We start from the raw sequence: 23,667 nt of genomic DNA, 5'->3' as shown, positions 1-23,667 counted from the left end.
CTTGTGGCAAAAATATTTTCCAGAAATAATGTGAAATACATAGTTTTGTCTTCCCTTTTGTTGCACTCACACTTTTGGTATGACTCTCTTGCTTAGAAGAGTTTTGCTAGCACAGTTTTGCGAAGGCTGATCTACTTGCTTCTTGTAACCTGATTGGAATGTGGTTTTCATAGACCAGTTTACTCTGACCTGAATGGTTTAAAAGCATAACAGACAGCTTCTTCTTCATATGGCCCAGCATCTAGATAGATAGATAGATAGATAGATAGATAGATAGATAGATAGACAGACAGACAGACAGACAGACAGACAGACAGACAGACAGACAGAGACAGAGTAATACAAATAAGTTTTGTTTATATAGCGCATTTCACAACCTCAAAGTAGTTTTACAAAGGAAAGATATAGAGAAAGTTCAAAAACCAAACAAAGCATTACATAGACTTTATACAAATAGCAAAACAAAAATACAGACTGAGTGAGCAAAACAAAAACAGATATAAAAAAATATATATGGGTGAGATATTGAAATGAGATGAAGAAATTACATGAAGAGGTGAGTAAGGAAAAAGGATACAGAATATTACTGTAATATATTGGAGGGAGTTTTGCTTAATTAGTCACCAGAACATATATAAAAACTTAAGGACTATTAAAGATATTAGTGTTTTTGACCTAGTATTTTGAAAAATTTGACTATGCTCCAGATTCCCCCTTCTCAAGCAAATTCGTAAAATTTGATTCAGATACCAGTTTGGCACATTGTTAAATACAAAGGCAATATCAGTTCAAGGACTTTCCCTTGCCTGCCTTTTAGCTGTGATTTTACCTTAAATGAAATTGCACAAATCAGATTTGAAACATCACTGAATGATTTTTGAATACAAAGGCCACTGTTAGGGGCATGTAGAGTCATTTTTATTGTGGCCGCCATGAAGTCCTACATTTATTTGGTCCGTGTGAGTCAAGATAAGAGGACGCACCGGTCCTCACCTTTATTTTAATCTTGCACTGCTTACTAATTGATTGTCACAGCCTAGTTAAACATGCTGCTCACACAAACACTTATTCACATGTGCTATCTTAATTATCATTAACATCCACTACCTGTTTTTCTTTGTTTGACCCCTGCAGTCACCAAAAAGAAACACCACACACTGTTACGAAAAGAAAACATTGTTCCTTTTTTCATATGCAAACACATGCAAACATTGATCTTATGTATAACAGAAGATTTTACTATGGTTAGAGAGGAGAATTCATGATGATCGTGTGATCAAGTGGGTTTTTAATAATGTTTATCAGCCAGCAGTACACCACTGGAATTAAGAAAATGTGATTTTGGATTTTCAGCTTTTTAGAGCATCCTCACACATTTAAACACCCTTTTCTTCTCTAAGAGTGGGAAAAATTTGACGTTTCACTTGTTTGTAGTCCCCAAGCAGCATTTAGAGGATAAAACAGCATCCTATGAGATTATGTAAACATGGATATACATGCTCAAGCACACAAGCACATTTATATTTACACACAAGGAACTGTGGTCAATTGTAAGTTAATACAGACACAACATTCAATTTAGCTGTGCAAAGAAAGGAGAATGAACAGCAGTGAGGTGAGAAAAGGAACAGAAAATGAATATAAGTTTAAAAAATAAAAACCCATTCTAGAGGAAATGGGAAAGAATAAGAGGACAGGAAGCATAGTGAGATGTGGGCCAGAAAAAAAGTAAAAAAAACACTGCCTGCTTATGCATGTTTGTGGTGGTGTGTTCTGCTTTAAACCTCCTACATCCCTAAATGAATCAATCAGCAAAGTCATTAACAACTATTACCACAGTAATTAAATATACCAGTCGGAGGTTTGATGGAGTCCCACATCTCATAATTACTTTTCAGCTTCAGAAGTGTATTTGATCAGGAGCAGCTGAGATGTATGAAGACACAACTAATTATGGATGGAGAAAGAGAATGAATATGTACATGGTCTGCTCTCCACAGGAACTGGATTGTAGTGTTCAGAGGGTGAGAAGAAGAGAGGACACTAACTGAAATAGGCAGTGGTCAGAAGATAAAAAAAAAAAAAACTTATGACATGTAAGAGCTTTCGGCTCACAGGGAAGCAGGTTCGAGTCTGACTTGCGTCAAGTCTTGATTTTTTTCAACCTCAGCTTTCCTGTATATAACCGAAATAACTGGTTTCTGGAATTTGTGTATTGTTTATTGATGTAACGCAGACTCAGGTTGGTTGGGATCCATTTGCGGTTTATATTGAGAAACAAGGTTCAGGTCAAAACAGGCAAGGTTCAGTTAATGAGCACACAGGAATGTAACAGGCAACAGAGTTCGTGATCAGGCAGAGGATCGGGGCTGGCAGCAGATATCGGAATCAGGTAGACAGGCGTTAATGCAACAAAGGGCAGGCGGCAGACGATCGTGGTGGCTAGTACAGGCGAGGTCAATACACTGGAGTTCAATAGAAGTTAAAATCAGAACGCTCAGAAATGCAGCCGGGGCAAACAAGACTTCACAATGATGGCACCGACATGCATGGTTTAAATAGAGTGGAGGTGATAGGGAACAGCTGTGGGGTAATCGGGCCAGGTATGTGGGGTTATGGAAAATGTGGTTCAAGGTTAAAACTCGGGTGAGTTAGATCTCCGGTGGCTGGTTGAGGAGGCGCCTTCACCGGCGTTCGTGACAATTGAAAGAGGTTTATTATATAACAATAGTCTTTTTGTTATTTATGTGTCACTCCTTTGAAGACAAGTACAATTTGAGCCAATCATGACTGATTTCTAATCTAAGCCCCATCCTTTTGCATAAGTGAGTTTGTGGAAAGAGGTGTCTCAGAGGGAAATATCAAAAGTGATGTTTTTGTTAGGTTTATTTCCATGTTATGAGTTCATGAGATCATTATATCATCGTTACTGGTCGTTGAAAGTACCTTTTTTGCTGGTTCACCACTTAATTGGTGAGTTTATTGATAGAGTGCCATTTTGATAAAGGTTAAGCTTAATTGTAATATTTGAAATGCTTGAAAATCACTGTAGAATTAAGTCTATGATTGATTTGAGACAAACAAATCCAGACAAATGTACATTTATTAGGTTGCTGGAATGCTGATGTTTAATTTAACACCTGATGAAAGGTTATTTAATGGGTTTAGAAAATTCCAGAAGGTATGGAATATAAATTCAAATAAAAGAATCTTCATATTTTATCAACATTACTTATGATATCATTTAAAAACTTGATTTCCTCACAGTGATTTGGTCATGGTAAAGGTTGGGAAATGTTTTTATCAAATTAACAATTTTTTTTACTATAGGCATTTTGTATTAACCATGTTTTTGGCAGAGTTTTTTTGGGGGGGGTGGGGGTTCCCCTTTTTTACCTCGTGGCCACGTAGTAACTCGCCTCAATCGGTGGCGGAGGAACAATCCCAGCTGCCTCTGTGTCTGAGACCGTCAACCCACGCATCTTATCACGTGGCTTGTAGAGCGCATTGCCACGAGGAGGTTACCCCATGTGACTTTACCCTCCCTAACAACCAGGCCAATTTGGTTGCTTGGGAGACCTGGATGGAGTCACTCAGCATGCCCTGGAATTTGAACAAGCAAACTAGCGAACTCTAGGGGTGGTAGCTAGCGTCTTTACCACTGAGCTACCCAGGTCCGGAAACCATAGTTTTAATGTGTCACGAACCCCGCTCCCTCGCTCCGCCCCCTCGAGCTTCCTCGCTCGTTTTGCTCCCTCGGGCTACCACGCCCGTTTTGCTCGCTCGAGCTTGCAGGCTCGTTTTTGCTCCTACGAGCTCACACGCTTGTACACTATCTTCCCCCTCGGGCTCACATGCACGCTCCTATGGCCAGAACATTATGACCACCTGCACTCGTCTCAATCACCCCTTTATTCGTTACACCTGTACTAGTCCCATCACCTGTCATTCGTTTTACCTGCACCACTCGTTTGTTCCCCTATAAATATCACAGCACATTCGTCTCCCGCTTGTTGGTTATTGTATTTAGTTTCCCGTGTCTTTGCCCCCCGCTAGTCTCGTCTAGTTCTGAAACTCCTCTCGTTTACCCCTTAGCTTGCCAGCTCCCCTTGTTCCCCTGTCTTTTGCTCCCTCTAGTCCCGTCTCACTGATTCTGATTACCCCGGCTTTGACCCTACGCTTTCCACGACCTCTCTCTTTGGATTTGCCCCTTTTATATTCTCCGATTCCCCAGCTTCGACCTCACGCTCCCCTTGACTACTCTTCACTGGATTTGCCCTTGTTTTGTACTGTTGCCTGCTTTTATTTAATAAAGCAGTTTTTCCCCGACATTGTGACTGTCTCAACTTGTGTTCGCTACATAATGCAATTAACCATGGTGTTACTACAGTAATATGGTGTTTATATAGTAACTATGATTCATTTTGTGGTTATGGGATTTTACTGCATAATAGCATTGCGATACTATGGTTACTATTGTAAAACCATGGTTCATTTTTGTAAGGGAAGGTTGGGGTTTGGTTTAGGGGTACGGTTATGTGTTTGTGTTGGTGTTTGGTATCTGTGAGACTCTAAATAAACACACTGCAATGATGCCCTACTGTATGTTAGTATTTAATAATGGAATAAATAATATATATTTATAATAACATTTAACACTATATGCACTTGGTGCAAAGAAGATGCTTTTCTTTGCTATTTAGACTTAGTGTGAATAGCCTCTATCACTATTTATTTGCACTTAGAACAAATAGCCTCTGCCATTTGTTTTGCATGTGATTCATGGGTACGTATATGGAGGATAATGTCGTTGTAATCATCCTATATTTGGATTAGATAAATTTGAATATGTTTGTGTCTGTGTGCATAATTTTTATTGGTCTTCTGTTCTGTTGAAGAACAATGTGATTGAAATTAGATGGTAAATTAGAGGCACATTTGAAATAACTCAACATGGGTGGGGAATGTCAACCAGCCTTCTTGCTGAAATCTTGACGGTGTGTTTGTCACCCTCACCGATTAAGAATATAAGAGGCATGACAAATTAAATTTCCCTGTCATGTATTGCAATGCTCGATTTTGGCAGCAAATCAACTTGATGCTTGCTGAAATAAGAACATGAGTACCATGTAAACAAAAACATTGTCATAGACTGGATTTAGGATGAAATTGGAGTGACTTTGCCCTGTAAAAGCTGTGTGATGTGTAATTGTTCTTCAGGTCTTGCGTAGAATGCATATGTTCATGCACACTGGGGGCCTTGTTAGATGAGAGAAAAAGATTAATTTTAATTAACACCATACATTGAAAAAAGTTGCAAAAACCTGCATTTGATACCTCAAGGGTCTATCTTTATTTAAAAATAGCTTTATTTGGAATAACCTGATTTGTCAGGTTGATTCAGTCCAATTAAACAACATTGTTTACAGGGCACCGTGTAACCGTGTGTCTTGCAGAAGAAAAAGTTTACAGACATAGACATCAGACCAAGACAATTTCAGTTCCCTATCTGTCACTCAATCGACATGTTGTAGATGTAGTGGCACTAGGGGTCGCCCTTGGGAGCTCCAAACAATCTTTGAGAAAAGGCCAATGGAAATTGGTGAGTGGAATTTGCATGCCACTCCCCCGGACATACAGGTATGAAAGGAGCTGGCTCACAACCACTCATTCAGATTTTTTTCTTGGAGCCGAGTGGTTGTGTTTCAGAGAGCTGAATTCCTCTGGCGGTCCATTCATCTCTGAAAGCTGTTGGATTTATGGCGCATTAAAGAGGGTTCTCCCCCTTGTGTACCTATGGCGTGCAGAGGACATCCCTGGGTGCTTCAGCAGCCAAAAAGAGCATATATTCTTGCACTAAAAGATTATATTTTCCTTCTAAAAGAGTGGCACTGATGGAGAGAATCTTTTTAAAGTTGCCTTTCCATCTGTGTTTAATATTCGTAGTTGTGGTCATTATCTCTCTGCTTCCGATGGCCACGATCACTGTCACACGTGCTTGGGTGCTGCCCACATGGAGACAGCGTTCATAGTGCCCACAGAGCACCACCACCTGGCAGAAACGTCTGAGTCTTCCATCCAAGGCCTATAGGTTTACGTTGTCACTTGTGACTAAGCAAACCGGTGCCGCTGGATTGTTTATGCTCACGTGGTTGTTGTTTCAGTGAATTAGAGAGAGAGTTGCAGTAAGTCTGTATGTTTATTACCCCTCCGCCATTCTTAAAGTCATACATCCGACTGAGAGAGAAATCTCAGCAAAACAGTCTGTATGTGTGACGCCCTCGGCCAAAATCCAGTTGTTTTGATTCTGTTAGTGTGGCGTTGACTTAAGGCTATTAATATTCGGCTGTGCACAGACACGCTAGATACCAAATCTAGTCCACAGCCCCCCTAAAGTTTATCAGTTGCCATTCCACCATATTCCAGGCTTTCTTGAGAAAGGTTTTAAATAACCAAGCGAAATTGCAACTGCTCTTGACAACCAGTGATCACTTTCTTTGTGTAGATATAAATGATTAGAGAGTACTGTATACATTTTTACACAAAATAGTACAATTGAACACATAATTAATACATCCCAATGTGTATAAACTCAAACTAGAAACATTTCTCCAAAGCCTGCTGTGGCAGTAGTATGGTACAGGGATGGTACAATATTGTAAAACCTTGGTATTTTAGAATATATATCATGGTATTTATATGGTAGGTTACTCCAAGGAACATGTCCAATAAACATGGTATTGGCTTGGTAATTGTTGGTACATTTAAGTACTTTCATTTACCGATAGATTTTTGATACACTTTTATTTACCTGCAGTAGACAATCACTCAAAGTTTGCAAATGCACTCACACATGACCTTCTTTATCACTGGCCAACAACTGAATGCAGCTACAAGCTTTGTTTCAGAGAATTGTAAGTAAATATCCATTTCAATCAGCATTGTTTTGGTTCTCTGTCATTTAAAGCATCTCGTTACTGTTTTACTGCATAACAAAGTGCTTCAAATGATTCAGCCTGCACATTAGACAAATTCATTGAGAAGAACCCACTCAAAAGAGTGATTATTTCACACATCGCTCTGATTCATGAGCCCCGTGCTTGTGAGACTATGGCCGTGTTCACAATGGCATACTATTCGTACTACTCTCACTGTTTTTGCCAAAAACAGATATAACAGGATCAGTAAGAGTGGTATGGTAGTAAGGCATTTAGTACACAGTGTATATGTTCCATGGAGGGCGCCACAACACATTATCGGAACGCACAGGGCACATTTTGTTCAACACAAATTGGACACATGCTCTGAAGATAAGCGCCCCCAAAGCGATGTCACCCTAGGCAGTCGCCTATGTCGCATAATGGGTTGACCGGCCCTGAAAAGAGCAGCTTAGCTTCTACATAAAAAAAAAACTTCTATAGTGTTTCACGGGAAAAGAGTTTTGAGCGACATGAGGATGGGTTAATAATGATGGTGTCCCCCTCAGTTTAAATAGACATGACTTATAGTGTAAAGCTACAATGTTTTATAAAGAATGTTTGAGATTTGGCACCACTAGCATTACTAAAATAAGCATCAATTTATTTAAAAAAATAAATCTTTTTTTTTTCAAACATGTTACAGAAAACGTCTCGGGAATAATGTGTGTAACACGTCAATGAACATTGACCGGAATTTATAGCCTTGGCTGATGTAATCATTATATGCACCTGAGGCCAGGCTATAAATGGATGCGTCACCAGGTGTCGTCAGATACTTCTTTTTGAAAAGCAGTCCTGGGACGTCCCAGTGTGGCAAAGAAGACAAGCATCTCATTCCGCTTTTTTCAGGGAACAAGGGTTACACATGTAACCCGAGACGTTCCCTTTACAAAAAGCTTCACTATGATTCTGCGCTGCTAAGCGCTATGGGGAACGCAATACCCATGCCGCCGCACTGGGGGCTGTCCGGACCCCTACGGTTGTGCAGTGTACTCACAAAAATGCGAGAGGTCTCAGACATGAACTTGAGATGTCAACTCAAGTGCTTAAGAGTGCAGAACATCCAAACTATAAAAGTCCAATGAATGTGTGCGGAGAGGACAACCTGCCGCATCACAAACTTGTTTAGGCATGGGCTGAGACGTCAACTCAAGGACATAAGAGTCCGGAGTAGCAAAGCATCTAACCCATAAAGTTCGACGAATGTGTGCGAAGAGAACCCTATCTCAACACAAACTTGTCATAAAAACTGATGAATGTGAGCGGAGAGGACCAGCCTGCCGCATCACAAACTTTTTCAGGCATGAGCTGAGATGTCGACTCAAGGGCATAAGAGTGACAGAACATCCAAACTATAACAATCTAATGAATGTGTGTGGAGAGGACAACCTGCCGCTCACAAACTTGCTGCAGAGGGAGACCTCTAGACAAGGTTTTAGAGGTGGAGAACCCTCTGGTAGTGTGCGCCCTAAAACCTACTGGCAAAGCTTGACCGCATGCCTCGTTGGCCCGGGCAATAATGAGGATGCCTCTTAGAGGGTACCCTGCCCACCAAGCCATGGCAAACCGCAGTGGCCACATAGAACCTGGCAGTGGCGAGGCAAGTGCCCGCTGACAGTCCTTTCTACAGAAAATCCAGAACTGAAGCAAACTGGCAGTTAGCTGGTTCTGTAATATGAACTTTAGTAGAAGGAAACGCATGCAGGCGCATTTGTGCTATGTATGTGTCACCACGATCAGCGAGGGCGACTGGGGACTGGGAGACTCGGGGAGAAGTAGAGGAGACATTGCGCTATCAACAGAGGCGAAGAGGTCCTCTTCTGCCCTGAAAAATCTACCCAGATCAGTTCCAAGTGGAGGGAGCCCTAGCACTTGAAATGGTCTCAATAACCTTGATGATTTATGTATGAGGCTACCGCTGTATTGTCCACCCACACCAAGACATGGCAGCCTCAGGAGGAGGTATTTCAGGGCCAGAAATACAGCCATCAACCCGATACAGTGACTGTGACAACCGATCTGACGACTCTCCTATCCCCTTAAGCTGGACGACCACTTAAGGCCGCTACCCCGCCCGTCAGGGAGGTGTCTGTCGTTAGCAGCCTGCGACAACAAGGCAGAAAACCGGGGTCTGAACCACAAAGAAAGGGAACGAAGCCTGAGGCGCGTAACCCTTATTAGCCTAGGGGTTTTGGCCCTTGGAAGAAATCCCCTGGCTTTGGGCCACAACAAAAACGGTCTCATGAGCAGAAGGTCCAGAGGGATCACCGAGGACGTGGTCGCCCTGAGACCTGGAAATCGTTGATACTGATAACAGTGCAACCTTGACCTAGCCTGACTTTGCTCAGGGTGATCTGAATTGACTCAATCCTTGCGGGAGACAGTTGTGCCCGCATTGTGATTGAACTCCATACGATGCCCCGATAGACAGTGTTCTGAGTGGGAGAGAGGATGCTTTTCTTGGCGTTGAGCCTCAACCCCAGAGAAACAGATGAGCTAAGACGATGTCCCTGTGCTGAACTGCCAGTTCCTGGAACTGCACTAGGATCAGCCAGTCGTCTACATAATTCAGAATGCAGATGCCCCGGAGTAGCAAGGAGCCAGTGCTACATCATGCATTGTGAATGTTCGGGTAAAAAGGGCTAGGCCGAGTGAAAGAACCTGACACTGGAAGACTTCGCCCCCGGAAGCGAACCTCAGGAACTTTCCATGTTGTGGCAGAACTTCTAAATGAAGTATAGAAATGTGTCATAAGATCGATGGTGACCAGCCAAACAAGTTGTAGGGCTTGAGACATGACCGTCTTGATAGGCATCATCTAGGACTTGAACACCCACAGGCAGTTTAAGATCTAAGCGTCTTAAGCCAGACGCTTAGTTCTTAAGCGTCTGGCTTAAGATCTAAGCCAGACGCCACCCCTCACCCTCCATGGGAAACGGGAAGTATTTAGTGTAATAACATAACTCTCTCTCTGGAAGGGGAACACATACCATGGCCCTTTTAGCCAGGAGATTTGAGTTTTGTTTTTTTGTACATAAAAAAGAAATACGGTTTACGGTAGTGAGAACACGCCGTTGAAACACGGAAAAGTGCCGAGTGAATTAAATCCTGACGCCCTTTAAGACCCACAGAGAAGAATATATCTGGCAGAAGTTTCCACGCTGCCAGGATCTCTGAGATGGGTATTAGATTTTAACACTTCCTGTTGAGGGGTTGTCGAGTGTTTCGCGTCCTGAATAAAATGCAGGAACAGCGAAAACACCCAATTTTGACAGAAGCCTCTGCAACCCGAAACACCAAGAGGTGGCGGGAATGGAGGGGCTTCGAGGGGGTACCGGGAGGGGTGAAGTGAAGCACGCGCCCCGTCCCGAGGGGAGCTACCCCCTAATCTAGGCGCAAGACCATCAGGGTTTTCTCTTACTAGAAATTATAGTCCTGAGGTCTTGCTTCGGGGGCTGGCGAGGGTGGCAAGACTGTCCCCAATCCCTGGGAGGAGGAGCATGACTCGCCACGCTTTGCTTTTGAGCCTCCCTTCAGACAGGACCGAGGCGGGTCTGCTGCTTGCTCGTCAAGCACAGAACCCACACTCAGGTCATCCAGGAGGTCAGCCTGGTACGCCTGTAAAACAGCATAGTGTGCAGAGCAGCACCAGCCTGACCTGCTGCTTGATAAGCCCTTCCCACTAAAGTGGAGGTTGTCCTACAAGGCTTTGAGGGGAGAGAGGGCTACGGCGAGACATAGCCCGCAAGCGTCTCTCTGACCGGCGGCATCACTGAATACCCCTGTGCCTCAGCACCCACGATAGTCGAATATAATGACGTTGAGGGTATGTGAACACGGGAATAAAATTATTATTATTTTGAAGAGCGAGTAAGGTTATCAAAGAAGGTAAGGGACTCATGAGGCGTTCCCTTTCTTAGACTGGAAGATAAAATCTATCCCCTAATTTGGAGGGTTTGGAGGTCTCTTTTTCACGTAGCCAGTCCAACTGGAGTCTGGAAACCGCACGAGTAACAACATCGAGAAATTCCTCCATAGAATTTTTTATTGCGGACGGAAAGCTCGGAGGCGGGAAGAGAATCGCGATCCTCCTCATGATCCCAAGATGATATCGAACGCGCTTCGATATCATGTGAAGGACCAGCTGGGTTTGGGGAGAGAGCGAGAGAAAGGGATAAACATGTCTCTTGCTCCTCAGCCAAATCCATGCAAGAGCCTCACGAACTATCTCTTTTTTTTTTCGTGAGTGCTGACTCTCGGAAGCAAGCGAGGCGAGCGCAAAGCACTTTGCCTGAAAGCAAATCGCAGCGCTTGCACCCGCCCTGCTGCAACGCGAGAGCAGCGTGCTCTTCCCCCAAACAAACAGAGCAAAAACTGATGTGTGTCCTCTTCAGCCATAAAGCGAGAACAGGGGAACACGCATCGTTTGCGGCTTTTAGTCATTCTCTCTTTTTTAGTTTTTTTTATATATATAATATTTTCTAAACAGAAAAGGTTCACTGCACACTGCCTAACAAATTCTAACTCCTAACAGAGGAAAGAAAGTTTTGACAGGGGTTGTGAAACACACAGCCGCAGAATCGCTCTGAAAAAAAGAGTTTCTGACGACACCTGGTGACGCATCCATTTATAGCCTGGCCTCAGGTGCATCTAATGATTACATCAGCCGAGGCTATAAATTCCGGTCAATGTTCATTGACGTGTTACACACATTATTCACAGCTCGGTCACAACTAGGATTGTTCCCCATAGCTCTTAGCAGTGCAGCATCATAGTGAAGCTTTTTGTAAAGGGAACTCCCACTGTATTTGGTTGTACAGACGGATAGTCAGACATAACATTTATCTGACATAAAATACATCACACCCTTCTCTCAGTATCCCATTACCCATTGTCATCCCAGCAAACTTGTGTAGAGATTGGCTATTATTTTGAAACACTTGGAGACAGGACATCTTAATTACTAATACTAATAATAATAATAATAATATCATGACAACAAGCATGCACATACTTTATGCAGAATATGAACTTTCTGAAATGTCTAAAGGCACAAATTTCCATTTGTACAATGAGATAAACGTATGCAGTAGATGGTCCATCTATTGAGGTGTGCAGTTGCAGTAAGTGAGTGACATAATGATAGATTAATTTAAACTGTTAATAGAGGCCGTAATTAAGAAAACAGCGTGATGTATGTGCTGATTTATGACCTGTGCCTCAGGGGTTGTTCTACAGTGGCATAGTAAGTGTAAGTGTTTTTGTGTCCGTGTGTCACTATATCAGGTTTATAACTCATACATTAGATTCTACCCCTCCTTTTGTTGGTGTCATAAAACAGCTTAATATTGTCACTGTGAGGTTGATTCATAACTCACTGCTTTCCTCTGAGAAGATTTGGGTTTGGAGAGACAAGCGACAATGCTGCTGTTTTTAGTTTCGTGTGTACTTGTGTTCATATGTGTACATATCTGAGAGGGAGAAAGTATGTTTTTCCTTGAAAATTTTACATTTAACACTACATTTTAAAAACGTTGCTTACATGGCTCTGCCACAGAGGATGACATGACTTGACAGATGTGCATTTCTCTAGTTCATTCTGCTCTAGTTTCAACTGAAAATCCTTCATTGACATCATTGTTTTACATAAAATATTGCCAAAGCATCAAAACATGCAATAAAAGCAGTGACAGGAAAAATAAAAATAAAATAAGGTGCCAATAATAAGAATACTCTGTTACAGCTCTTGAATTTGTTGATCAAAGCAGGCTGGTTTCTGTTTAGGAAACGATAACATTCCAATTTACTTTGGTTTTACTTTCATGTAAGAGCTACATTTTACTTTCAATGTAGTACTTCTGCTGTTATTTTTCTATGTGCCAGCAAAATAAAGAAATAATGCCTATAGGAAAGCAGGCTGTTATCAGCCTAATTAATGAGATGAATAATTTGAATAATTGAATACAATATTGGTTGATTTGTTTCTGTTTTTGATCCGTCTGTGTATACCCCCCCAGTTCCAAACAATTATGTATCATAAATAATTTTTTACTCTTGATCTCTCTCCCTCATTAGCTCAGAAACATCTGTGTGTTTTTAGTGCATGGAGGATCTCTCGAGAAACAATTTAAAGAGGACACACAGGCTAAACACCACACAGATGGCTTTAGATTGTATTTGTTACCCTGCACAGAACAAAACCACAAGCAAAAGGTCTTGAACCACATCTTTGAAAGAAAGAAAACCCAATAAAGAATTCTAACATAATGTTAACATAAAGCACACTTTTGTTCTAGCATTAACATTAATGATGAACCTTTATGCACAGTCACACACTGCAGGTGTTTGTCTTTATTATTTTCATGCTCACAAAAAAACAGTATTGCATCTAATTTTGTTTTTCTGTCCACAGTGTTTGATATTTTATCATCAACATATTCTTACAGGTAAGAATTTTTTGACTAAATCTCTAAGCAATCATGATACCAATCAGAATCACCATGCTAAGATGAGATTTGACATGTTTTATTAAATGTCAGACTGATTCAATACTTTGTTTGTTACTGGTCTTACACATTCTCCTTCAGTATGTTTGCAGAGTAACTGGACAGGGTTGGTAACCCCAATGTAAAGTGGATAATCTGAAGCTACTTTTAATATACAATGAGCATTAAAATTTTGCATCAGTTAGATGCATCAGCTATTTTAATTCTGACAATAGAGAAGTTTATCAGTTCTAGTAAAAAATCTGTACACTTCCAGACTTTTGGTCTATGATCAGAAAGTGTTTGTATATTATCTTTAATAGTAACGTATTGGTTACTTTCGTAACCTCCAGGAGGCCGCAATGCTCCTGGTGGAATGGGCTCGTAGCCCAGCAGGGGGCGGCAAGTGCTGGGCCTGGTAGGCAACAGCTATCATCAATGACCGATCCTCTATTTGGAGATAGCGCTTCCTTTCTGCTGTCCACCAAAGCAGACAAAGAGCTGTTCAGAGCTCCTAAAGCCCTGCGTGTGATCCAAATAGATGCGCAAAGCAAGCACCGGACACAGCAACGCTAAGGCTGGGTCTGCCTCCTCTTGGGGCAGCGCTTGCAGGTTCACCACCTGGTCCCTGAATGGGGTCATGGGAACCTTGGGCACATGGCCCGGACTGAACTCATGGCACGTTTCGCTGACAGAGAACGCTTGCAGGTCCCCAACCCTCTTGATGGAGGTGAGCTACGTCAGGAGGGCAGTCTTCAAGGAGAGTGCCTTTAGCTCTTTTGACTCTAGGGGCTTGAAGGGAGCACCACACAGGCCTTGCAGGACTACGGAGAGGTCCCATGAGGGAACGAGGCGAGGTCTGGAGGGATTCAACCTCCTAGTGCCTCTCAGGAACCTGATAATCAGTTTGTGCTTTCCTAAGGACTTGCTGTCCACTGTGTTGTGGTGTGCAGCAATGGCCGCTATGTACGACTTCAAGGTGGAGGGAGACAGCCGTCCCTCCAACCTCCTGCAGAAAGGAAGCACTGAGCTGACTGCGCATCTCTGGGGGTATTCGCTTGTCGGTAAGATCACCACTTAGCGAACAGATGCCACTTCAAGGCATACAGGTGCCTCGTAGAGTGGGCCCTAGCCTGAGTGATGGTGTCTACCATGGCGGATGGTAGGCCACTGAGCTCTTCTACGTCCTGTCCAAGGGCCATACATGGAGGTTTCAGAGGTCTGGTCTGAGAACCAAGTCTATGTGGGCCAGTAGGGAGCCACTACAGTGACCTGCTCCTCATACTCCCTGACCTTGCACAGGGTCTGTGCAAGTAGGCTCACTGGGGTGAAAGCATACTTGCATATTCCAGAAGGCCAGCTGTGTGCCAGCACGTCTATGCTGAGGGGGGCCTCGGTCAGGGTGTACCAGATTCTGGGGAGGCAAATAGGTCTTCCTGTGCCTGCCCGTATTGACAAATTATCTGAACCACCTGAGGGTGGAGTCTCCACTCTCCCTGGAGCCTCTTAAATAGTTTCAGTGGAACCGCGGTCTTCTGTCTGAACTCCTTCAGACAGGCCAGCTCCGACTGGCCTGTCCGCGCGCAAGGTGGCAGTGTTCTTATCCTTCACGACCATGGTGAAGTGAATGGCAGCAAACCTGGGTGGTGCGGAGACAGGGAGGCCGCATTGATGGGGTTTGGGCCCCGTGGCGGTGCTGAGTCGAGAGACATCAAAGCACTTACCTGATTCCTGATACTCACCGGCGGAACAGTTGAGGAGAGGGGAGGAACAGTTTCGTCCCCATGGTCTGTCGGGTTTGAGCCCAGGATTGAGTATGTTTGTGCCAACGCAGGGGTGGGGACTTGCCAAAGAGAGATGGTGGTCAGGGTCACGGCTGTACACACCAGTTACGTGACCCAGGGACTGAGGAAACTGGTTCCTTGGGTACCAAAGCTACTTGAGCGTGTGGCGAAATAAAATAAGAAAGGAACAAAACATTATCCTACTAGCCCTCCACAGGGGTATGGAGTGGTCTGTTCACCAGCTCTGGAATAGCGGGTCTCCTGGTCCCTGGGTCACCCATCTCCGGGGCGCTTCGAAGCATTCTTCTTGGTGGCCTTGCTTCCTGCAGGGGGCTCGACGCCGGGGCAGGGTCGCGGTGGTGGGCCGAGGCAGAGCCAATGCAGCCGCCGCAGGGAGATGCCCTTGGCAATGAGCAGATGGAGTGCGGGGTCTTGAACCATGGCGCTTTCTGGGCAGGATGGTCTCCATCTGCTGCTTCACTCTTGAGAACTGCTGGGCAAAGTCCTTGACAGTGTCGCCGAATAGACCAACCTGGGAGAGGGGCGTTCAAGAGGCATGTCTTGTCGGCCTCGCACATCTCGACCAGGTTAAGCCATAGGTGAGTGCTCCTGGGCTAACAGTGTGAACATCATCCGCCCGAGAGACCGCGTCGTGACCTTCGTTGCATGGAGGGCAAGGTCGGTCGCCAACCGCAGCTCCTGCATCAATCCTGGAGCGGAACTACCCTCATGCAGTTCTTTTATCACCTTGGCTTGGTAGGAGAGCCATGGCATGTAGGATGGTGGCGGCTTGTCCGGCCACCACCCTACATTCCATGTAGATTAGATTTAAGGGAAGATGTGAGCCTACAGGCCTTGGATGGGAGCTTCGGGCGCCAATGCCAGGTGGCGGCGCTTGGCAGGCACAGGTGCGCCGTGAGCACCTTATCCACTGGGGGCATCGCCGAGTAACCCCCAGCCGCTCCGCCATTGAGGGTAGTGAGAGTGGGGGTGGGCTGAGAGATCAGGACCAGGCAGTGAAAGGTGCATCCCACGAACTCGTCAGCTCCTCGTGCACTTCCGGGAAGAAATGCACTGGGGCGGGGCGTGGATGTGAGCAGCGCTGCAAGCCCAGATACCAATCATGGAGCCGCGAGGGTTCAGGGGAGAGTGGAGAGTTCCACTCTAGCCCATCGCTCGTGGCTTCCCGGGAAAGCACGTCCGTCATTTCAGTGTCAGTGTGTGCCTGGGTGATCTCACCCAAAGGGGAAAGCCCAGCCGAGGCTTTCGTGTCTGAACGGACGAGACTGCTCTCCGATGCTGCGCTCAAAAACTCATCACCTTCGCGGGCACCGAACAAAAGGTCGAACTCGCCTTGAGACGAGCCGGTGCACTCACCTGGAAGCATAATTGTAGAAAATAAGCATACCGGCAAATGGGAGGTCCGCTGGTATTTAAACTGCGGAGGTTGTCCCATTGTGGTCCCCAAATCAACCGTAGGTAGGAGGACCGAGTGAGGGAGCCGCTGGGGTGGCTCGCTTTCTTATGAAAGCGAGCCTTGATCGCAATGTTGCCATGGTCATGCCCTCAAGTGAGGGCATTCCACATCCACAAAAGATGTCTCGATGAAAGACAGCGATCATGGCCGTCTGAAAGTTTGAGCTTTATCGCAACCAGGAACAACACACTACCTGAAGGGCATCTTTAAAAAGACACATCTTTAAAAAGATGTTCCGATGTGTGCCGCTCTTTTAGAATATACTATTTTCAGTGATCTCTGCAGTGCACCCATGGAGAGAGTGGAGAAAGCTGCTGTAATGCACCGTAAGGAACCAGCAAAGGCGAATGGAAGCCGTGGGAATTCAGCTCGCCTATTTCTCAATGAAATAGTGACTGCTCGGCTCCGAAGAATAAATCTGAATTCCCACTGGCCTTTTATCAAAGATCAGAGGTGTCTTGGGCTCCCAAGAGTGACCCCTATTGTCACTACATCAATACGATGTCGAGTGAGTGACATATAGGGAACTTGTAAAATGTGCCATAGAAATAATTTTTTTTTTATTTAAAGTATTTAGTTTACCTATTTTAGTTACACTAAAAAGGAAGAGAAAACATTATGGTTACTGTTGTAACCTCAGTTCCCTGATGGAGGGAACAAGACATTGTGTTGAGCGTAGTGACACAAGGGGTCTTCCTTGGGAGCCTTGTGTACCTCTGAACTTGAGAAAAAGCCAATGTGAAATTGGCAGACAGAATTTGCATGTCCTGCCCCCAGATATACAGGTATAAAAGGAAGTGGCGTGCGTCTGTTAGTCATGTTTTTGCACTGAGGAGCCGAGAATAAGGTACGGCACGTTACAGTGGTAGGAATAGTGCCATGGCAAGTGGGACACAACGTCTCGTTCCCTCCATCAGGGAACAGAGGTTACAACAGTAATAATGACGTTCCCCTTCTATCACTCACTCAACGTTGTGTCGATTGTAGTGACATAAGGGGTCCCATTTAAAAAACGCCATGCACTAAACAGTGTTACGTGAACTGCTGAGACAGGTGCAAGCAGGCTGTTGCGTGCCAGAAGCAGACACGTAACCCTCCCCAACGCTCCCAATAAAAGGGTGTGATATACCACTCTTAGGTTCCCAGTACCCGCATGGGAACAGGCGACATGACTAACATGGGAGCAAGCCCGGAGAAAAGACCCTGCGGAGGCCACATCCTGCCCAGACTAGGGGGAGGTAACATGTAGCAAATACACCACAAGGATTGTGAAGCCGTACGGGGGAGCAGTGCGGTGGTAGGTCCTGCCTGATGAGGGAGGAAATGGGACCAGGGGAAATGGGACTGCCATGGGACTCAACTTGGTGAAGGGCACTGTGTGCAAGCGTGACGCATTCCTGAGTTCTACCGGCTCGGACCTGACAAAACACAGAACGAGACCGACTCAACCCTGGGATTGTAAAATCTCGCAAAGGTATTGGGTGTTTTCCAGCCCGCTGCTCTGCAGATGTCTGCTAGGAAGGTGCCATTGGCCAGTGCCCACGAGGATGCCACAGTTTTTGTCGAGTATGTCTCACCCCCTTGCGGGTCCGAGCATGGCCGGAGTCTGGAAGACCAAGGAAATGGCGTTGACAACCCAGTAGGCAGCCTCAGTTTGGAGACAGCGTTCCCTTTCCACCATCTGCCAAAGCAGAAAAATAGCTGCTCAGAACATCTAGAGCTCTGCGTGTGGTCCAAATAGATACACAAAGCATGTACCGGACACAGCAACGAGAAGGCTGGGTCTGCCTCCTCCCGTGGCAGCTTTTTTGCAGGTTCATGACCTGGTCCCTCAAGGGTGTCATAGGAACTTTGGGCATGTAGCCCGGTTGCGGTTTCAGGATAACGTGAGTATGTGCTGGACCAAACTCCAGGAAAGTGTCGCTGACAGAGAACGCTTGCAGGTCCTCAACCCTCTTGATGGATGCTAGCATTATCAGGAGGGCCGTCTTCAAGAAGAGGGCCTTGAGCTCAACTGAGTCAAGTGGCTCGAAGGGGGGACTCTGAAGGCCCGAGAGGACCACTGAGAGTTCCCAGGAGGGGAACAGGCTTGGCCGGGGAAGATTCAGCCTCCGGCACCTCTAAGGGACCTGGTAATCAATTTGTGCTTACCCAAGGACTTGCCATCCACTGCGTCGTATTGGGCCGCGATAACGTCTACATGCAACTTCAAGGTGGAGGGGGACAGCCTCCACTCCAGCCTCTTTTGCAGGAATGAGAGCACTGACTGAACTGCGCATCTCTGTGGGTCTTCAAATCGTGAAGAAAACCAATTCGCGAACAAGCGCCACTTCAGGGCGTAAAGTTGCCTGGTGGAGGGAGCTCTGGCTTGGCTGATCGTGTCTACGACTGCAGGTTGTAGGTCACTCAGATCTTCCACGTCCCATCTAGGGTCCAGACGTGGCAGTTCCAGAGGACTGGGTGCGAATGCCAGAGGGTACCCTGTCCCTGAGATAGAAGGTCCTTTCTCAGGGGAAATTGCCATGGATATGCTGTCGTGAGGAGCATGAGAGCCGAGAACCAAGTCTGGGTGGGCCAATAAGGAGCCACCAAGGTGACTTGTTCCTCTTCCTCCCTGATCTTGCACAGCACCAGTGCAAGAAGGCTCACTGGGGGAAATGCATACTTGCGCAGCCCCCGGGGCCTGCTGTGTGCCTGCTGTGTCTATGAGCGGCGGAAAGACATCTTTAAAAAGACGCGTCCTGAAAAGGACTTTCAATGCCTGCTGTGCATTACTCTTTTGTGAGTGAAAACTCAAACTCTTTTAGAGAAACAAACCCTTTTAGGTAGGGAAAACACTCCTTTAGGCAGTGAAAGCGCTGTCGAAGCACCCAGGGGTGTGGACTGCACAGCGTGCAGAGAGAGAGAGAACGCCAGCTGGAAATGTGCCGTAAGATCCAACAGCAGAGCTAGAGGTGTAGAGGTGAGTGGACCAGTGTGAACTCAGCTTGCTGTTGCACAACCGCTTGGCTCTGAAGAAACAATCTGACTAACAGACGCATACCTGCTTCCCTTTATACCCGTATGTCCGGGGGATGGACATGCAAATTCTGTCTGCCAATTTCACGTTGGCCTTTTCTCAAGTTCAGAAGTTTGCGAGGCTCCCAAGGAAGACCCCTTGTGTGTCGAGTTCGTGACAGAAGGGGAACCAAAGATACTTTAAAACAACTATACATCTGTTGTTATGGTCATAGGTCTACACACCTCCTACAGAAACAGACTGTAGGAGGACTGTCTGAGACTGACATAACAGATATCCACACACACCCTCATGAGACAGGACAACTAGATCTACACAACAGGTCCCACCCAGACATCCGCACACCCCGGCCCCCAGTTTCACTGATGATCAATGACCAAGTATAGTTTGATCAGGAAATAAACGTATAAACATAGAAATGTTTTTAGTCACATAGCACCATTTAAAATATTTCCTAGCTGGCTCTTTGAGATTTTCTGAAAATTTGCAAGTATATATGCAGAAATATGATTCGAACAGTTTGAAAGATGTGTGAAATCATATAATTGCTCACTACACATGTGAAGACCTTGTAAATGGAATTCTAAAGCTATTCACACACATATTCCAAAAATACTGGGAGACATTTAGTTTGGTTTCTCAAGCAAAATCAAAATAATAAAAGGTCTCCAGAGGATAATTGTGCATCTACCTCACTTTCTAATAAATTTTTCCTGGATGCTAAAAGTGGAGACTTGCATGTGTGTGAGAAAGAGAGAGAAAAAGAGTGTTTGATGCCATGAAAGCAAGCAGTGCTACAGATGGAGCCTATATAAAGTCCCACTAGTCTAAATTAGACATCACACATCTGCACTCAAGGGATGCTGAGTTTTTTGTTTTTTTTAGCACAGGGCTTCTCTCAGTGTCAGACTTATCCCCACTGTACATTTATTAGATGATAACCTTTATCTAACCAGGAGGTATAATAAACATAGTTGAAACCCCCATTTTTAAAAGATGGCTGGTTATGACAGAAGGATCAAATGACTGATCAAATTTTACACCGCCACCATTTAGTCCATTCTCATCTAATCAATCACTGTCTGGTTTGGAGCCACGTCTGCCCACACAATGACAAGCCATGGCACATTATTAAATCTGTAGACCGCATTATGAGTTTCGCCTGCCTTCTATCCACAGCCTGAGGGCATGTAAGAGTGTAAGGAGAACCAAAACCCACCCCTCCTCCCCATCCACCCAAGTCATATTTTTTTCCAAGCTGCTCCCTTTGGCAAAAGGCTCAGGTCAGTCAGAAAAAAAGACAAGCATAACTGCTGCTACCACACCAACAAACTGACAGTACGAGTCCTCTCACACATACTCTTCTTTTATAAACACACACATATGCACAAATGCTCACATATATTCACACAATCTCATAAAACCAGACAATAGCCAATGACAAGGCAATATTTTACAAGTGGTGCTATGTGACCAAAAAGATTTCTATGTTTTTATTTGTAATTTCTACTCAGATATATGAGGCAAATTATGTCCATTTTAGGGCTGTCAATTGATTAAATTGTTAATCAAATTAATTACATAATATGACGATTAATTAACAATACATATTTGCAATACATATAACAATAACAATACATATTTGCAGGAAAAGCCCTCCAAATAGCAATAAATGTAAGTCCGATGTAAATTCCTATTTCAGTTCCAGTTGACATTTATAGGACATAGCTTTCAGGTTAAACCCATACAAATCTGAAATCTTATTTATCACAACATATGATTTAAAGAAGAAGGTCTACATACGGTATATGATGTAAAAAAGTTGCATACTTGCTAAAAAATGAAACAACATATTAACAAAATACTAAAAAAGGCTGTTGTCCTGTTTATAACATATTTTCCGTAAATCATAATTTAGTATCCTATCATTTGAATAGGCTATACATACAGTATATTCCCAAAGAAATTGAACTATTATATACAGTATACTGAATGTTAATTGCCCTATATCAGATTTCTGTATGGAAAGCCATATGAATACCTTTTAACTTGCACTCTATATAAGCATGTAATGCTTATATTTTTGTAAGTTCTTATTAACACTGTATATTAAATCAAGTCAAATCAAAAACTTATCAAGTGTATGCATTGCGTTACAATTATATATATTTTTTCGATTGCATCAAAAACAATACCTACAAGAATACAACAACAAGCACATTTCATGTACATATCCCTGTTTGCCTATTATTTTTAGTCATCTTATTTTTGGATCATTTGTCATCTGCTCCTTGGTAAACACATCAGGTTTCATGAAGGCATGAGCTATCACATTCAAGAGCAAGAGCTCAAGGGGCTTACTAGCACACTATTTCAAGTTTCAAGTAATTTCATGTTCATTTTGATTTACACTTGGCCAAATTTTCTGTTGTCTGTGTGGGTTAGTTACTGTACAAATAATTTATCCACTTACATCAATTTATCCCATTCATAGCGATCTCCAGGGACCTGCTACGAGGAACAAGAGCATAAGAGGTGGGAATTATTGTATTGATTGATTGACAGTATATTGAAAGAATCAGTTCTATTTGGAGCCTAGGACTACCATGATAACCACAGGTGACTCAACAGACAGCGTTTACGTATGAAGGTACCTCCAAAAACTGATTTTGGACAGGCTACTGAGGCAGCATAACATCACATCATTGCTAGGATAGCAGCAACTGATTACCACCATCTGGCATCCACTAAAAGTAACGTGTTGGTGCAGTGAGATCCAGAAGATGGAAAATTACTCAATGAATCAGATGATTTGTAGAATGAATAACAAGTTTTATTTTATAGAATTAAAATTAAAGTGAATAAAAGTATGAAATAATGAGAATAAATGCAATAATACAGAAAAATTTATATTTGATTATAAAATGTTAAGTAGATATATCTTAAGGATATATATCCAAGTACTTATTCCTGGAATTAACCTAATAATAATACAATGCCTTGTCTTTGTCTAATGAACAAAGTAAATAAATGAAAGAAGTTAAAGTGCAGATCATGAGATGAGGTCTCAAAGCTGGAAACAGGTATGTAGAGCCAGAGAGTTGAGCGGTTATACTCTCATGAGGACCAAAGTTAATGTTTTAGTGTTTTATACCTTCTTGAGACTGTACCAAGAAGATTTCCGTTCTTGGTACGGTACGTTTTGTACAAATGACGAGGTCATAACATATTGTTATGACCTATTGAAGTGTGACAGCTGTGTTTAGGTAGCTTGCTACATCCGTATATACATTCTCAGCAAGACGCTCGTAAATATCACACTCAGCATGCTGCACACACACACACACACACACACACATATGTCTGCCATGCATCGGTGTGTGTGTGTGTGTGTGTGTGTCACTAGCTTGCTTTGCATACAGTAATGTTGCAACCTTATAAGTATATGGGAAAGAAGCATGGAATAGTCTCCTAACGTATACACTGAACCATGGGAGACTTTTCGTCTGTTAAGCATACATGCATAAACACAGGAATAGATGGATGGACATACAAGGAGTACATGGAGTCTTAATACAATGACAATAATCAAATAAGCTGGTTTCAGGAATGTGAAGTAAATTATTATATTCTGATTATAGTTGAGTACATAAATGTGGATACATGAATATGCTTGTATAATATCAATAAGCAAAAGTATAAAATATTGAAATGACTCTAGCCACTTGCATTACACGTCTACTTCATTCATCCAACCGAACCACAGTGGTCTAATATTGTAGAACAAAATCAAGAGAGTTTTGGCAAAGTGTATATTTCATAACTACAATACAACATTCTTGCTAGAAATTGAATCAAACGTTTGGAAAAAAAAAGTATATTTATTCACAAACTGGCTATTACCTCTCATCGGCCACAATTT

The 23,667-nt window shown here is 43.7% G+C and overlaps 1 protein-coding gene across 3 annotated transcripts in view; it reads left to right on the top strand.

Annotated features, from left to right (window-relative positions):
• LOC127636040 (protein CutA homolog) overlaps positions 1–23,667 on the top strand; it is a 62,234-nt gene that overhangs the window by 4,804 nt on the left and 33,763 nt on the right. For 2 of the 3 annotated variants that reach the window (XR_007969546.1, XR_007969545.1), the window contains one exon: positions 13,393–13,426. The exons of the other annotated variant lie outside the window; for it this stretch is intronic. The gene's annotated coding sequence lies outside the window, so the exon portion shown is untranslated. The remainder of the gene's footprint in view (positions 1–13,392; positions 13,427–23,667) is intronic. 3 annotated transcript variants of the gene reach the window in all.

The sequence above is a fragment of the Xyrauchen texanus genome, chromosome 4 (genome assembly GCF_025860055.1).
Source record: "Xyrauchen texanus isolate HMW12.3.18 chromosome 4, RBS_HiC_50CHRs, whole genome shotgun sequence".
In the NCBI taxonomy this organism is placed as follows: domain Eukaryota; kingdom Metazoa; phylum Chordata; class Actinopteri; order Cypriniformes; family Catostomidae; genus Xyrauchen; species Xyrauchen texanus.
This window is presented reverse-complemented; position numbering and strand designations above follow the sequence as displayed.